Here is an 11,383-nt window from a genome sequence, read left to right as displayed (position 1 = left end):
CTCCACCAAGACGCCTAGGACACTCTCCAGGAACTTCTTCTCCATCATCGGGGGGTCCTTCATCAGCTACAATAAAGCAACATGCCCGTGAGTGCCAGGGTGCCAGCCAAGCCCAGGCACAGCACGCGAATGGGCTTCAAAGAAATGAGGATCCATTGGATCCACTGGACGGTGACTCTCTCCTGGCACCTTCTTCCCTCAGAAGAGACATCCCAAGCAGCACTTTCCTAAGAGAAGCCCTCTGAAGCCTTCCTCCCCGCCCTGTTGCCTCACCTCAGCAAAGAAAGCCGTTGCCGTGAGCTGCAGGTTTTCCGAGCGGGAGTTCAGCCACTGGGAAAGGGCCCATATCACTCCCCTTGAGACGAGCTGGTTGCGAAGCAGGACGCTGCACGTAGAGCACAAGAAGGCGACACACAGTCATGCGGCAAGAGCACAGGCCACGACCCCAAACCTCCCCTGCTCCGACGCGGGCGCTGTTCAGCCCTGCAAGGCAGCTCCCTGGGCACACGGGAATGGTCCTGGCAGCCATTTCCCTGGGCACAGCCGCCCACAGGACGGTGAGGCGCAGCCCCGGGGTCTCACCTCGTCAGGAGGCACACACCATCGGCATGAGCCCGCGGGTTTTCGAGAAATGCCCACGCTCCCTGCCTCAGTAGCAGCAGCAGCCACCTCTTCTCCATGCATCTGCTCAGCACCAGCTCTAGAGCCTCACAGTAAGGGCTGGCAAAAAGAAAGCCCAAAGACATCGCAAATCGCAGCACTTCTGGGGAAGATTTGTTGTGGTGGAGCTAAAAAGCTCTGCCGCCGTGGGAGGTGTTGCTCCGCTCATCCCACACGGCCCCGTGCTGGAGGCCAGGTACCCCTGAAATGATGCTTGGTAGCATTCAAGTCCATAAAGCTCTCAGAAAATGGACATTTTCATCCTTTGCCATGCCTCAAGCCACTGGCAGCGCAGGGTCCCTGGGCTCACTCGATGCCAGATGCCCAAGGTGCTCCCTGAGGGCTCGTCTCGCCAGCATTTTATGCAGCAGGACTTGCAGGTCACAGATAGCTCCAATTTCCCCCAGCTCTTGAGGACCAGGAGCGGGGGCAGAGTCCAGTGCTGTGAGGAGGTGACCCAATGGGTCCGCCCACCGACAGATTTTACAGGCAGGATCTCTGCTGCTACAGCCAAGCCCGCTGGTCATGCCCTGCCAGGCCGCAGATTAGACGAGCTGAGTCTCTAGGACACCAGACCACAGATGGCCATGGCCGGAGCTGGGCCACCGCCCCCGGGCCAGGAGGGGTCTCCCCGTCTGTGGGCTGGGCCAACCCCACGCAGGGTCTCTGCCTGGTCAGCGGAGGGAGAAGGACACGCTGCCGTCAAGGCTGCACAGGAGGCAGGATGAGAGCAGTTGGTGGTGCCAACCCCACAACCCCTTCCTCTCTGGGAACAGATGGTTCTCCAGGAAAGAAGAGAAGCCAAGACAGCCCTGAACCGGCCGCCACGCCAAGGAAACAGGGCAGGCCAAAGTGCTCCCTCAGCACCACAGACGAACACGCCTGGGTGGGGAAGTAAAGCTCCCCAACTTCCCTGCCCCTCCTGCTCCTTACCTGCACGGCTTGTCCTCACTTCTCGGTACATTGAGGAAGAGTCCCCTCCGGCATCTCAAAGGGGGGAGCAGCATCTCCTCCCCCAGCACCTTGCTGACCTCACCCAGGAGGCCTGGAAGGAGGCGGGGAAGCAGGCGCCGGACCCTTTCCTCGGTTGGCAGCACGAACACCACCTCGGAGATGGCACGGAGGAGCTACAGGGAAATCCAGCCAAGAACCACCTGTTAAACAAGGGCTTTGCCCACCAGCGCAGTCCCTCTGCCTCCCCTGGGGGCTCTTGCTGCCTGCAGGTCTCATGCCAGGGACAGCAGCGAAGCACCCCGGCCCCTCTACAGCGGCAATGCTGAGACGCCCTGGCACGTCGCCCCTGTGCAGTCCCCCCAGGCATTTGATAGTTAGACAGCGGATGCAAAGCTGCGGGGATGCCTCTGCCTTCGAACATACCGTGAGGGACTCCAGAGCAGCCTGGCTGTGGTCCGGTTGGTGAGCGGAGGAGTGGGGCCCAGGGTTGTTCTCTCCCGCTGCCTCTAATTTCTGTGTTAAGTACTTCAGGACCTGAACCCCCAGGACGCTTCTCCCCAAGGTCCTCCACAGCTCCATCGCGTCCCTGCAGGGGAAGAGACGTTCACCCCTGAGCTCACATCCCTGGTACCTGCGGTGCCCTCACTAGAGGCCAAACGCTCTCCTCATCAGCAGTGGGGCTTATGATGCCTGGTTCCTTCCCGAGACGGGAGCACACGGCCTTGCAGTGCTCAGACCTTTTGGGAGGCAAGCGACCTTCTTCTCCACTGGATTCCCCCTCACCCAGGCAAGCCACGGGGTCTGTCTTTAACCACAGTGGGGCGAGGTGGGAGTGCACAGACCTGTCCACGGGCAGCCGCTTCTGGAGGAGGCTGTCCACCACGGGCTCATGGTGAAAGCGGGCCAGGAGACGCACCGCCTGGAGCAGGAGGGGCCTGTGGGTGCTCTGTCGCATGGTCTGCATGCAGCTGTGGAGGATGTGCAGGACTTCTGGCACCTGAAAGGAAGAAGGTGGGAAAGAACGCCGCAATGCCCCTGCCGCCACCAACTTGAAATAGGAGGGCAGCAGCATTTACAAATCCTTTACATTCCTGCAGAATTTAAAAACCCTTTAACTGCAAGCCTTTGGGAAGACCCACAAGTCCCTGGTGCTCTGCTGCTGTACATTTGAACTCCCATCGCTCCCAGGGACTGCCCCTTGGAAAATCTGCAGAGCGAAGAGCCGGCGAGGACTGATGGGAACAGCCCCATGGGATGTCCTCTAGGAGATCACAGCTGCTGCAAGGCTGAACTATTGAAATGAAGGGTTGAAATCTTCCCCTTTGGAGGGGAACAGAATGTGCCATTGCTCAAAGGGCTCAATTCTTCTCAGGCTGCTGCCTTCTCCAGCTCGCTGAACTGCTGCAGCCCTCAGGGGGAACTGGGAAGAACCAATACCTGCCGTTTTTCCCCACCAACTCCCCTGACCCTCTTACAGATTCCAGGCCCTGCTCTGTTCCCAGATTAGGATTGGATGCTTACAATAGTGGAGCTCCCAGGTACTCTGTGGCAACCCGAACTAACCTTGAAGGAGACAAGAGTGTAACACCAGGGCTGGCGGACTACTGCGCAGGAAGGGCAAGGCAGCCTGCCATCTGCTCCTTCGCTGCTTCTCCAGGGCCAGGGCCACCCTGAAAAAGTGCCGGGGTTCAACACTCCCAGTGAAAGGGCACTTGGAGCCTTGGAACCGGCCAGCCATGACCACGGGGCTACGGCTCATCATTTCTGTGCCAGAGCCACAGGGCAGATGAACCCGTCCTCCCTGCGAGGCCCCTTGGGGCAGCCGTACCGAGCACGGGTGGCTGGGTATGGCCTTTGCTCTATGGGGAGGTGCTTCCTGGGAGCAGGATCTCTCACAGACACACTGGGAAAACCTCTTCAGGCCTGGATGCCGGAGAAACATCTCTGTGCTCCTCCAGATCTCACCAAAACCAGGGCTGGAGGAAGGCTGCTTTGGTGGGCCCAGGAAGAGCAGGTCACCAGGCGCCTTTGCCGTCAGGTGGGTCTCAGCGCTGCTCTGCAATCGGTAGGTCTCCACTGGGTGTCCCTGGGGACAAAGATTGAAAGGAGCAATTTGGTTTGTTTTGTCCCCAATCCTGGAATGCCACGAGAGAGACCCACCACCCCCAAGTCAGCTGTGTGACATGGACCCCATGTACAAGCTGCAGACACGGGTCAGGACGGCTGTGGGAAGCAGGCAAGGCATTCTGTGGTCAGAAAGCAGAGCTGGAGACAATGGGGAGGGAAGCCCAGGGCAGCCGGCAGCTGGCAGTGGGGCCCAGCAGAGTGCAGCGCCCCCAGAAATGCCCGGCTCCCTGAGCCTCGGCCCTGCGACTGCAGCACGGGGCCGGCACCAGCTGGGGCTTTGCTGGGAAAACCCAGGCAGGGGTGACCCTGACACCCTGCACGTGTTCCTGGCCCGGGATCTGACAACCTCTCTCCCTGCCCATCGCTGCCATGGGATGCAGAAAGCAGCGCTGCTGGCCCCTGGTGTGGTCCTGAGCCACCTCTCGATGGAGGAGTCTTTAACCAGCAGGCCTAAAAAGAGGGGAAACTCTCCAGAATTAAGCTGTGCTTAACATTTTGCAGGCAGTATGGCTGTAGAGCTGCACAACGGTGCTGCTCCTGGGGACTGTGCTAGAAACAGGGCGGCTGCCTGTATCTGCAGGCAGGCAGTGGAGTGTTGCAGCAGGAATGATTGATGGTTTGTGCGGCTGTTGAATGGGGTCAGCCTTTAAATGTGTCTGACCTGGTACGCCTGGTTCCTTTTTCCTTGCAGGTTCTATTTAGAGCTAAAATAGTACTTTTTTTAAAAAAAAATAAAAGCAAAACCAACAAGGAAACAAACAAAAAAACCAGTCCTGGCCACTCTGCAAGGCGATGCTGGTCACCAATATTAGGACGCAGGATTGGGCCCAGGGCAGGGCTTTTACAGGCAGCACATTTCTTGAAGGCTCCCGGTAATGCAGTTCCTGGCCAGTGATCGAGAAATGGGGCAGCTGCCCAGAGTTGCTATTTTTGCTCTCTCCCCATCGCTCTCTGTCTGGCTCCCTGACCCCATTTTTCAGTTCCTCCCTCTCTATCTTTAGCCCATCACTGGTTATTTCTTTCTTTTCCTTCCTCCCTTCCTTCTTTCTCTTTCTTTCTCTCTGACTCCCAGCCTGTATTGTCTAACTCCGCCCTGTCTGTCCTGTAGCCTGTTACTCTGTTTTCCTTTCCCTACACCTCTCTCCCGCTCCCTGGCCTTCTCCTTTCTCTGTTGCCGTGTCCTCCCTCCTGGCTGCTGTTTTCCCCTGTGTCCTGCAGCCTGTGCCCTCTCTCCCGCCTGTATTCCCCACTCAGCTGGCCCTGCTGCTCTCGGGGCCTCCGTCCTGCTCCTGTCTGCTTTTCTTCTTCCTGCGTCTCCACCCTGGAGGCCGCGGCTGCTGTGCCCTTCTGCGCCTCCTTGTCCTGACCCACAGCCCTCTCTGCCTCAGTCTCTCGGGGTCGTTTCCCGCCCTCCCCTCGCCCTGTGTCCCGCTCTGCGCCCCGGCCTCCCCCTTTCTCTCTCCCCGCTGCCTTTTCCCTCCGCCCCTCTCCCCTCTGTCCCCCTGCCCCGCTCCCTCTGCCACGTCTCTGTCCCTGCGCTCTCCTGGTGCCTTTACCGTCTCTCTGACCCCCTGTCCCGCTCCCTCGCCCGGAGCCCCGCTGCCCCCTTGCCCTCCATCTGTTTCTCGCTCCGTCCCTCTGTCCCTCTGCCGGCTCCTTACCAGGATTTTTCCTTCCTCCACTCCCTGCCCAGCTGCGCCCTGTTCTCCTGCTCCCTCTGTGTGTCTGCCTGCTGCTGTCTCCCCCCTGCCCCCTCCCCGCCCAGCGGGTGTCCCGGAGCAGGGCCTGGGCAGCCCCGGGGAGGCGGCCGTGGGGCCTGCGGGGGGGCGGCGGGCTCGGGCTGGGGGGGCGGTGCCCGCGCAGGGTCGGGCGGCGGGAAGGCGCGCCCCGGGGCATGCTGGGAGCTGGAGCCCTGGGGCAGGGGCTGCCGGGCGGCCATGTTGCCCCGGCCCCAGCCCGTGGCCCGAGGCCTGTCCCGCAGCCCCAGGCCGCCCCCGGGCCTGTCCTGGCAGCAGCCAGCTGGGCCTGGGCCCCGCTCCGGCCTCCCTGAGCTGTGCCTCGGGGCGGCCTCCTGGGGTGCGAGCTGTGAGGCACCAATGGGCTCTCGGAGTTATACCTAAGCACGAAGGAAAGTGTGTATCTAATATAACATGCATGTTGTACTGTATCTCTCCCAGGCACTTAATCTGATGCCAAAGAGAAACTACATCTGGCAGGCAAGACAACTATCAAGCCATAATGGGGAAGTTTGGCTGTCAAAGCTTTGCATGTTTTCAAAATTGAGCTCATCTACATTTTAAAGGCAACAGCTTTGGGGACACTTCTAAAAATTTACATATACTCTTTTGAACCAATCATACCACACTTTACTGTATTTACGTATTTTGCTGGCTTCAGGAGTAGATTTCGTGGGTAATGCAGCCAAAAAGTAGAAAGAGTTCTCTTTCTAGCTACTACGTTACAGGATCAACACTGAAGAGACCCTGTAGGTACACTTCATTCGAAGTCCTGCTGACAGAGCTCAAAAGAAAAACAAGAATATAAACCTGAAGATCAGAACAGAGTCAAGCTCTGTGACCGCCTTTTAAGAAAGGGAGGCAGACAGAAGCTTATGCAAGTGTGCAGTTTGGTTAAATAGAGCTATTCAAAGCCCCGTCTTCTCTCCCCACGTGCCATTGAGTTGGTGTTTAAATGAAGAACATGCTATTTGTAAAAGCTGCTTCCTCTTCAGGAAATGAATTTATACAGGCTTTTTGCAGACGAGTCTAGCTGGAACACACGACGCTGCGGTATGAAATTGTATGACTTGTTTTCAAAAAGAATGGGCAAAGGCCGTGCCCAAGAAGACCCAGCAAAAGAGTCTTTTTGTTTGTTTAAGTCACCTCTGAATTTTCATGGTAAATATCACCCCTGCCAACTTCACCGATACTCGTTCAGAGAAAACGACTGTTTCCATCCTTTCACGTACGTGCACGTCTTACCTCATACATGACTTGTCCTGATGCCAAGTGTCTTCTCTCAGCGAATGCTCACTGCAACAGATGTAAACTCACAGCATCGCCTTCACTGGAAAAGGTATAAATTATGAGATTTGGTTACAAAGCTGCTTGATAGTCCTCGTTATCCCTTCCTTAGATCTAGGCTGAAGTTGCCTTAAGAGCATTGTCTCACTGAAGGGAAGAACATAAAAGGACAAGCTGAATAGAAATCACTCAAAGGTGGAGCAAGAAATAGCCCATCAGAAACAAGAAAGTAAATACAGGACTGTAAGTCTTAAACACCCAGCATTGTTTCCAATTAGATCAAGAAAAAAGAAAACAAGGAATAAAAAAAGCCCTGTACAAAAATGCGTTACTGCCTTGCGTTTACTACATTTTCTACAGTTTTTTAACTGAGTTCACTTCATCTGCAATGGTGCATTCTGTTATTACAGCTTAGCAATTGCCATTCCCTACTCTGAGAACATTAGCTCTAACAAACATAGCAAATCAGTTATGTACAAGAAACTTTATCCTATTTAAGGGCCTTAAGTAAGAGAGACAAATCTCAGCCTCGCCCTCCCACTGCTCACAGCCCGTCAGCACTGGGATACAGCCCGCGCCTTCTTTGCCAAACGGGTATTAGGGCAAATCATGGCTCTACCTCAGACGAGGCAGCGGCCGAGTTGCAGGGGAGACACACACCATTGCCACGGGAAAGGAGTATTTCTAGAAAGCGTGGAAGGGAGATAATAGCTTAGTACAGTTTGCACCAGCCCTCATTTAGAATCAAAATAGCAAGCAGGGAAAGCAAGAAAGTTTTGAATGCACACCAGCGCCTTCATGAATGAGAACACAAATTGACAAAGGCAGCCGGAAACAACAGCAAAAAGCACAGCAGCTTGTTCGGCAAAAAGCTGACTCCTGCCGAGGAGAAGCGCACGCTGCTCTGTAACACGCAAAGCCGCCTGCCAGCAGCTTTGTTACAAGGCCTTGATGAAGACAGACCTTTCAGCACCTGCAGCCCCTCCCAGCACAGCGCTGACTGCCAGAGCAGAGACACGAGCACGCCAAGACTCCTGCACTAAGCTCTGCAAGAACAGGACGCAGGCTGGCCTTTAGCCTCCTTGCAAAATGCAACACGATGACAACAGGGAGCTTTACATCAACAGCAAAGTGTTACACGACAACAAAACAGAGACGTGACCATCACAACGTATCCTTTCCTTTATACGTTGTTTTTTCTTCTCCCAGAGGTGCGGGAAAATAAAAAAAACCCTAAGCCCCAAGGCTTCCTCCTCTCCCAGATCGAGGGCTTGCTGTGACTGCGCTGCCTGGCAAGCTGCTGCAGAATTTACCTTTCCTCTTGGCTACAAGAATTCTAATCTTAGCAGCGCCCACAGTAATCTAGACAACTGTATTTTCTTTCACGTTTCCTGGAAACCAAATTACATTTCCAACCTTCTCTGCTACTCAAAGCACTACCAAAAGCCTTTTGATTATGCGAATTCTTGCTGCTCCAAGTCTCGATGACTCTTAGGAGGAAGGTGATGAGGACCTCCCTCCTTAGGTTACGAGGACTCTTCATAACCTTTACCACACTACAACCAAATTTCCCCACCAAAGGTTCTTCATGTTCTTCACGTTCAAAAGTGAACCACTTCTTTGTGGTGTAGAAAAACTCCCTGAGGCAACGGAGAGTTACAACTACATTCGATTGCAAATCACTTTGGTAGACACAGATTCAAGGTGTGATGTGATCCTTCTGAACCTTTACTTTCCCTGTTCCCAGCTTACTTAGATTTAAGAAATAAGACTTACAAAACGATGTCATTTTTTCACAAACATAAGTAACTCACAGGCTATACGCTTACGTCAGCACACAGCTTGCCTTTCCACCTCAAACTCTGAGATTTATCAGGTTGATCGGCAAACTAACACAGTGGAGCACCAACCCAACTCGTCTCTTTAGGCATCACCACCACACAAACGCTCGCTGCCAGTAATCCCACTGCAGCACTACAGACAAGCAAATCCCCACCTGGATTCTAGCAAGTCAAACCAAATCACGTTCTGGAAAGCTGAGTAATAAGGAAGTATTTATTTGTTGCATATTCTAAGGTGATAAAAATAGAGTGAATCTTGACGTTCCATTAAGTTAAGGTGACTCTTGTCTACGCTCAGATAAGGAGCCGAGGGGACAGGACTTCGTTTGAGTTTTGGGTTAGAGACGACAGGCAAAATTAGTGACATTGCACAGTGTATCCCATCTGCACAGGCACCATATTCAATTAGCAGAGATTGAAGGACTTCAGGCTGAAAGTCAATCTGTTAACCACCTCCCAGACCACTCAGTGAAGGCTGTTTTTTCCTACCCAAAGTCCAGAGAAAAGTGTGTTCTGCTCTAAAGTCACCGGCTTGCTAGTCCGAGACCAACGCCAGACTCTGCCTCCTCCCAGCGCTGCTCCACGCCAGCACAGCTCCGTCCTGCCGGCACTGGTGGCGGTTGGCTCCAACGGTCCGACCCCAACGGAAACTGGGCGGGGAGTCTCTCCAGTATGGCTCTGTGAGTCTTGCACTGGGGAGCCCAGAGCTGGACACAGCACAGGGGAAGGGTCACCTCCCTCCATCTCCTGCTGATGCCTTGCCTACTGCAGCCCAGGACTCAGTTAGCCGCCTGTGCCCCAGGAGCACTTTGCCGGCTCCAAACTGGTCAGCTGGGGGTCCACCATGTCCCCAGGAGTCTGCACAGCTGCTTTCCAGCTGGGTGTCCCCCAGCGTGTACTGGTGCAAGGGCTTGTTCCTTCCCAGGTGCGGGACTTTGCCCTTCCCCGGGGTGAGCTGCATGAGGGTCCTGTCAGCCCCTTTCTCCAGCCTCTCAGGGCCCCTCTGGTCGGCAGCACGACCCGCCGGCGCATGGGCCTCTCCTCCCACTTCTGTGCCACCTGCAAGCTGTCCGAGGGTACACTCTGCCCCATCAGCCAGATCACTGCATGTGAGCAGGGCTCACATAGTGCAGCGCAGGGCTTGCAGACGTGCACTTCGATATGGCATAACTTCTCACAGCAGGTTCAGAAATTTATTCAGTCTATTTTTTTGTTCTATATACAGCGCTTCCCCTTTTGCTTCCTGCAGGCTACTAAAAGCTGTTCAAACTGTCTCATTTTTCATTTGAACGTCACATCTCTTCACAGCGCTGGTGTTATGTGTCACACCGGGTCAGGTTGTACTCTCACATAGATGGTTAGACAGGGGGTAGCCTAGATTTAAAACCACCCTCCTGGGCACTGTCTCGCACACACTGGGGACCCCGGCAGGCTCTCTGGGGTGCCACCTTTCCCGCAGTGCCGACTCTTGTGGCCGCTGCCTGTCCTTCCCTGCAGTGCTGCCTGCACCCACCTGCTGCGGCTGTCCTTGGGAAGGGCGCTGGAGCTGAGAGAGGCCTTGGGAGAGGCGGAGGGGGAAGCTCTTCTCCAGAGACTTGCCAGCAACTCTGCAGAGCGTCCCTTTTCCAGCCCATGAGACGCTCTGTGTGACAAGGGAAGGTGCCCGTTGGTCCAAGGGATGAGGCCCTGCAGGGCTCCCATCAGGCCCCTTTGACGTGCCCATCCTCCAGCCGCCCCTCCAGGGGCTGGGGGCTCTCATCTACGTCCGCAGGCAATGTCTCAGCTGCCCAGGGATGTTGAAAACAGGGAAAGACATCGGCTGTTTATGTGAATAGCATGTCCCTTCTCCCCAGGGAAGGCGGTCTGCACCTGGAGATTGTGTGTAAATATTCACGATGCTGTTAATGCTCTTTTAAATATACTCTTTTAATGCTCTTTTGAAACAGCAGTGTTGTGTTGCGCACCAGGTTTTCGAAAGCATGCCAGATTTCCCTATTTACAGTCGATGGGCATTCTCCTCAAGAGCACCAGCTCGGCTTTTGGCAGCCTGACCTCACGGTGCTTTTCAGTTTGCCAGCCAGGAACAAGTCAACCCACTACTGAACGAGCAACGTTTTCAAGGAGTGCCATATTTCAAAGTCCTACATTCTACCTAGAAAGGCCCAAGGTTTGCACCCATGACTGGGTGAGGAGCTTGACAGCCAGCCACGGATATTGCAGGGACTTGATTTCCACGCTGTTATTGGAGGAATCTATGAACACGCTGCGCTTATGAATCTAGGGAGTGAAGGTGTGTTTATGTTTCACCAGTAAACATCCAGCCCTGCTCATCTGGAAAGGCAGAAAAGGACCGGGCTGTGTTCGTGTTTATCTAAGCAGTGGTTGCGTATACATGGGTGCTGGCAAAGGCATTGCTCCGACTGTGCCCATCTCTTTTGCCGGTCACATTAATTGTGTAAGTCTGCGTGTGTGTTGGTGTGTCTGGCTCTTTGGAAAGCAGCGCAAGTCTCTCGGACACACACATGGCAACAGCAGCGGCCACATCCATCAGGCTGGGATAGGACGAGCCTCCTGGGTGCGAGAGTCCACCTGATTGGGCTCTAGCGGACCTGGAAGGAGAAATCCCTTGTGTTCACAAGTCTGCTGCATCTGGCTGCTCCATCACAGAGTGGGGAAGGAAACGCAAAGAAACTCTGCAGCAGAGATCACAGGGGTGGACAGAGGGGCAGCGCTGGCCAGGCTGTGAAAGTCCCCCTCCCGAGGTGACAAGTGGGGTGG

General features: G+C 54.9%; 1 long non-coding RNA gene across 1 annotated transcript; it reads right to left on the bottom strand.

Moving 5' to 3' along the window:
* LOC142051306 (uncharacterized) lies at positions 1-648 on the bottom strand. The gene is made up of 3 exons (XR_012658405.1): positions 583-648; positions 274-385; positions 1-66 (listed from the first exon to the last, which is right to left on the bottom strand). It is a non-coding gene; the product is annotated as an uncharacterized LOC142051306 (long non-coding RNA).
* Between the last annotated feature and the right edge of the window lie 10,735 nt (positions 649-11,383).

The sequence above is a fragment of the Phalacrocorax aristotelis genome, unplaced genomic scaffold, assembly GCF_949628215.1.
Source record: "Phalacrocorax aristotelis unplaced genomic scaffold, bGulAri2.1 scaffold_88, whole genome shotgun sequence".
Lineage (NCBI taxonomy): Eukaryota > Metazoa > Chordata > Aves > Suliformes > Phalacrocoracidae > Phalacrocorax > Phalacrocorax aristotelis.
The sequence above is the reverse complement of the archived record's forward strand: the minus strand, read 5'-3'. Positions and strand labels throughout refer to the sequence as shown.